General features: G+C 40.4%; 1 long non-coding RNA gene across 3 annotated transcripts in view; it reads right to left on the reverse strand.

The window, feature by feature from the left end:
- Positions 1-1,259: 1,259 nt before the first annotated feature.
- The window catches only part of LOC112267603, a 9,654-nt gene continuing 4,913 nt past the window's right edge, over positions 1,260-6,000 (reverse strand). The window contains exons 3-7 of one of the 3 annotated variants that reach the window (XR_006078844.1): positions 5,226-5,280; positions 2,633-2,731; positions 2,297-2,467; positions 2,013-2,153; positions 1,261-1,893 (exon numbers count right to left, since the gene is read on the reverse strand). This is a non-coding gene — a long non-coding RNA (uncharacterized LOC112267603). Of the gene's footprint in view, positions 1,894-2,012; positions 2,468-2,632; positions 2,732-5,225; positions 5,281-6,000 lie in introns of all 3 variants that reach the window. The other 2 variants (XR_006078843.1, XR_002956123.2) reach the window with 2 other exon arrangements.

Consider the following 6,000-nt stretch of genomic DNA (forward strand, 5'->3'; position numbering starts at 1 on the left):
AATCTATAGCTACACTTAGTGTCACGAATACCGGCTCCCCTTCCTGTTCGTGTGGCGCTCGGCGGTCGTCGTCGCCGGTCTATTAGCTGCCACCGATCCCTTTTTCCTTTTCGTTTGTTTTTGTCTAATTGTTTTCACCTGTTCCTTGTTGGGGTTTTGGGATGGGTGTTATTTAAGTTCGTTTAGCCCGCTGGTGTTTGTGCGGGCTTGTTGTTATTGTTACGTTAGTGGTGTATCGATGTCTTTTGGGTTTTCGCTGTCCGGGTTTTTGTAACAGTGGTTTTGTTTGCACCTGTGTTTAGGGCTTCACCCATGTTTGGACCTGTTACGTTGTAGAGGACATTAAAGCGTGTTTTCCAGTTTACTTTTGCTCTCTGCGTCTGACTCCACACCCATCACTCACCCAACGTTACACTTAGCCTATTATAGGCCTGTAATTAACTGCTAAAAGAAGATGGCCTCATTATCGCATAGGCCTATAATAGCCCTGTATTGTGTAGACTATTTGAAGGTCAGTTGGCAATATAATAAGCTAGAACCCAATAAGTTGTTCCCTGTTAAAAATGGTAACAGGAGCCCTGCTCGGCCTAAATAGTGAAACACAGTATCAGCCCTTTCAAAACGCTCTCTTTCTTCATGACACCCCTCACGCAGGTCCACTGATGTGGGAACTTGCCTACATATTCAATTATAATTATTTGATTTTCAAAATGCAATATTCCCATCACTTTTGATGATTGTTTTCTCATTCCTCACAATAAAATCACTAGGGCTACTAAAGTGTCCTTCATCATGCAGTAAGCTTTAACAGGACACATGTCCTACCATTTGAAATGATGGTGTAGGGTACAATGTACTGCTGAAGTATATGGATTGGGCAACAGTACATTCCAATCAATATCAGATTTTCATTGATACACCGTTAACTGATATAAAGTCAAACATAAAAACGAGTGATAGGCTATAGTTAGATTTGGCAAGTGACATTTTAGAAAGGTGATGTTGTACTTACAATGCTGCAAGGGGCAGCAATAGCTTACAGCATGCGGCACCAACACTTTTTATTACGTCAAAACAATTCATTCATACTATGTCATAAACTGACACACACACACACACACACACACACACACACACACACACACACACACACACACACACACACACACACACACACACACACACACACACACACACACACACACACACACACACACACACACACAGCTGTTAGTGCTTAATGCATTTATTTATCAAGACCTTTACTTTATTTATTTTAGCAGACCCATTGAGACCTAGGACTCTTTTGCAACTCAAAATTACACAAAAAAATCACAATCCCAGTAGCATAGAAAATATATAGATATTTTTAATCATGAAGAACAACCACATTCCTCAGTAAAGAGATCCTCAACCAACATTCTGAGTTGCTGATGATGTCGCCATAGTCTAGGACCGGAAGGGGAGGAGGTGAGGAGAGGAAACATGGCAACAAATCTCCACTAGACCATCATCAGGCAAAATACATTTCCCTGGATGCGTTCAGAAGATAAGGGGTCAGGGGTCAATGTCGGAACCCTGGCTGCTCATGAGGGAGGTGGTGGCAGCCTTCCCCCTCTCCTGCGGGAGAGAGAGAGTCCGAGAGAAAGAGGCCGGGGTGGTGTATGATTTCAGAAAGCATAGCAGTCGCCATCTGAGCTCTCAGTAATAGGACTTCTATCTTCATCTGAGTTTTCATTTGCATCAGAGTCATTAAAATAGCCCCTTCTCCCAGAATCAGCTTTTGGTAGTTGTTCCTGGTGTTGTCTTGTTCTTGTGTCAGTTCACTCAATCTTCTCTTCAGGAGGAAGAGAAGGCCATTCCTCCCTCCCTCTGACAACTCCACTGCATTGCCTAAAAATCATATATAAAGCAGTACATTATTTACAATTCCACTACACAAAATAATGTGGAGGGTATATGTAAAGCAAGACAAAAAGTTAAGTCCAAAAATAGTATAAACCTCAACTCACTCTGATCTTGCAACTGTACGGACAGTGCCTCCAGAGTTCCCCCTGTACTTTGTAGGCTCCCCAGTGCCTCTTCATCTCCTGCACCAGGACCCTCTCTTCCTCCTGCAGTCTGTTCACCAACATCAGTCTGTTGAAGATTGCCTTTTTGATGGCAAGATGGCTGTTGCCTGTGAGATGTAAACTCACAGAGGTATATAGTAGAACAACAGCAATGATTGCAGCCTACACTGAAGGTAAAATTTCAGTCACAATAGATACTGTACCTTCTGTAATCATATACTTACTGGTGCTAGGTCTCTCCCATGGCCACAAAAAGTTGTCAGTATTGAGCAGCTCATCCACTGTGGGGAGCCTAAACTCTGCCTACTGTGTGGGAAGTTGAACAATGGCAGCTGTCAAGGCTGCCTTGTCCTCAACAATTTTTCTCAGAATCTGATGCCTTCTCTTGTTGCCGTCTGAATAAAAAGGGCTGATTAGACTGACTGTAGATTTAGATATATTACATGACAATAGGTTACAGAGCTACTTTAGAGGCACTGATTTGTGAATGACTAATGCATCTTCTTTCACAAATCAGTTTTACTGCTTGATTTCTAATGTCTTTGAGGTCATATTGTTACCTGTCAAACAGTAGAGGTAGTGTTTCCTCTGGTTCACACTGAGGTAAAGCCCCTCAATCTTCTTCTGGAGATGCCCTGTCTGACTATCCTGAAGGTTGGCTGTCAAACATAGGACAGGTTACAAACATGACTCCACTGACATCAATACAATTATGAAGTTGAGAGACAGATAAACATTCACTTTTCTACATGTTGGATTCTGGCTTGAAATATAGTTATTTGAGAGTTGAGAGTTAATATGAACTTTGTGCATGGAAAGTTACTGAGTGAGGCAAGGGGATGTGAAGAAATTTCATTTTCTGTTCAAATATTAATATTCTGCTGAATTTTGATATTTCTAAGGAAGGAGACAAAGGGGAGCAGTCTAGTTTCACTTCCTGATAAGGCACGCCTGTCGCTGAGGAACTAGGGCAATGAGGGAAGTGGAACTCAACTCGAGATAAAGTTAGCAGTTGAAGAGAGAAGACACTGCTTAAAGTCAAATATTTTAGTATGATTCACTTGAAAAATTAGAACGTGTTGGAAACATAGTATGGGATAGGACTGTAGTCAGATGGTTTTCGGTGTGGGCCATATATGCTCTATTTGTTCAGAACCGAACATACTTTCAGGCCACTGCTGGACCTCAGCAACCCACTCCTGAAGCACAGCTTCGTTTATGTCCAGCTCTGCCCACTTATCTTCAAGGAAGCTAGTCTCCTCCTTTAGTCTTTTGACATTCTGAAAAAAACTACAATTCAATTGAGGAATAACATAGGTGAAGGTTCTAATTATTCAAGTGAATCACACTAAAATATTTGACTTTAAGGTATACAGTCATCTTGATGTTTTCCTACATCAAGATGACTTGTACAAATATTAAAAAGCTGAGCCAGGATTGCAGACAGAAGATTAGACATGTATAAATAGATAAACAATAATGAGAAAGCAGGTCAAATATATATTTTTTATGAAAGCCCCCCCCAATACCTTCATATATATCTTTACCAACATGCAATCCATGTTGGCAAACTTCCTATTATTCTAGCCCATTGCCAGTAGTGTGATAAAATATGTGCACACTGTTGGAAAAACATCTTCAGTCAGTTATTCTAATAAATTACTACTGTGTGCCTAACCAATCAACATAAAAACTGCCATTTCAGTCAAGTGTAAGATTTTAAAAAACAACAACAATAACATCATTAACATAGCATAACATAATATCATCATAGCATCATCAAGTAAGCCCAAAAAATAAATGTCCTTCACTGTAAGCTTCTCCCTTCAGCAGTAACATGTGTCCAAGAAAATGTTCTGCTTTGGGGCAGTTTATTTGGTTTCCATATGTCAATGTTTCAGTTTTTCCGGGGTGGGGTAGTTAGCCCCAAGCCCAACCTCCGACATGGAGGACCATGGACTGCTTTGTCTGCCTCCTACCCTTTGACCTGGCCGGCTTGGTTGCACCTGCCGGGGCTATAAACCCCCTTCCGGCTTAGCACTCAGGGTAATTGAGGTACACAAGTCTCTACACCGTGGCAAGGAGAGGGGCAATTAGTTTGATCTTCTTAATTGAAGTGTGCTGGAGCTAAAATATGAAGACCACTTAATAGTTAAACATTATTCAGGGAATTATGTTACAATCCTTAACCTTCTTCAGCATTAGTTATGTTATAATAATACACTTATCAGCCTTGGACATGTACTTTGTCGTGACAGCAGCTCTGATTATAAAACTACTCACCTGCTCGACTATAAAATAATGCCAAAATGAACAAATATATAAATGTTTTAATGATACATTCATTCTATTCTTTTAAAAAGCATTACAGTATCCTTTCTACATAACACAAAAACCGTCATGAAGGAAAACAATTACCTCACAAGCCCATTCATGCGCCTTCGCATGCATAATATTATTTGACGCTGCTGGTCATCTATGAAAATTTGAACATCTTGGCCATGTTCTGTTATAATCTCCACCCACCTGGCCACCCCTCATAGCCTGGTTCCTCTCTAGGTTTCTTCCTAGGTTCTGGCCTTTCTAGGGAGTTTTTCCTAGCCACTGTGCTTCTACATCTGCATTGCTTGCTGTTTGGGGTTTTAGGCTGGGTTTCTGTACAGCACTTTGTGACATCAGCTGACATAAGAATGGCTTTATAAATACATTTGATTGATTGATGGATAACAGATAGGAGAAGGTGCATTTTTAGAAGCTCCCCCGACTCTGGGCATGCCTGCACAACTTTCTGCAAACATGGCCAGTATTTGCATGCTACATGGCAGCAGAAAAAGCCCACCATGCCAGGAGAAGACAACTCCTTCTGCAAGTACATTGCGTAGGCATACAGTATATCTTGCCTCTGTACATGTTGAGGGCCTTGAGGAGCACACCGTGTCGGCAAACTGCTATCTCAATGCCCTCCTCATCTAGTTTGGCAGATGATTTTCCTGACGTCTCTTTGGCCGCTGTCCAGTCTGACGTGCCACACACTCCTTTGCCTGGCGTATGCAACATGAAAATCACGGTGAAGTGCCGAGATTAACTGAAAACAAACAACATCTAAACTGGGTGACATTAAAGCTATGTTATAGAAGCTGTGAGAATAATTACATGGTTGGTCTTTGTATGGACATGTTTGATGAAGGATGACATCATCGTCTTTCGCCTGGAAGACACCATAAGACATTCCTAGTTAAATAAAGGTTAAATAGAAACTTTAAAAATAGTATAAGCCCTTCTCAACACAAAATAGAAAGTGAGACTGCAAGATTACATGACAAAATTATACATCAAACCAAAACATTGAGGTATGGCAAGTAGCCTAGAGGTTAGAGAGGTGGGTTGCTTGTTCAAATCCCAGACATCTGACCGTGTTTCTCCAACCTCTCTGTGTGTGTGTGTGTGTGTGTGTGTGTGTGTGTGTGTGTATGTGTGTGTGTGTGTGTGTGTGTGTGTGTTTCAGAGGGGATTGGATACAGCAAAAAGACAAATTACTGTCCCACAATTTTTTTTTTAGGAAAATTACATTCTAGTTTACAATCTGCAATAGACCATCTGCAATTTAACATCACAAAAATATACTTCATAGCAAAAAGAAGACCAGCATGAAATTTAAGAATGTATAATTATAACCTGAACAAAACATCAACACATAAGAAGGTAGTACAAACCTTGAACCTTTTCCTAGCTGCGTTACTACAGATCAAAATCAAATTTTATTTGTCACATACGTGTTTAGCAAGTTTTACTGTGGGTGTAGTGAAAAACATGTGTTTTTAGCTTAAACAGTGCAGTAATATCTAACAAGTAATATCTAAGAATTTCAGAAAATTACACACAATACAAACAAATATAAAATAAAGGAATGTAATTATGAAAACAAATA

The sequence above is a fragment of the Oncorhynchus tshawytscha genome, linkage group LG14 (assembly GCF_018296145.1).
Source record: "Oncorhynchus tshawytscha isolate Ot180627B linkage group LG14, Otsh_v2.0, whole genome shotgun sequence".
In the NCBI taxonomy this organism is placed as follows: domain Eukaryota; kingdom Metazoa; phylum Chordata; class Actinopteri; order Salmoniformes; family Salmonidae; genus Oncorhynchus; species Oncorhynchus tshawytscha.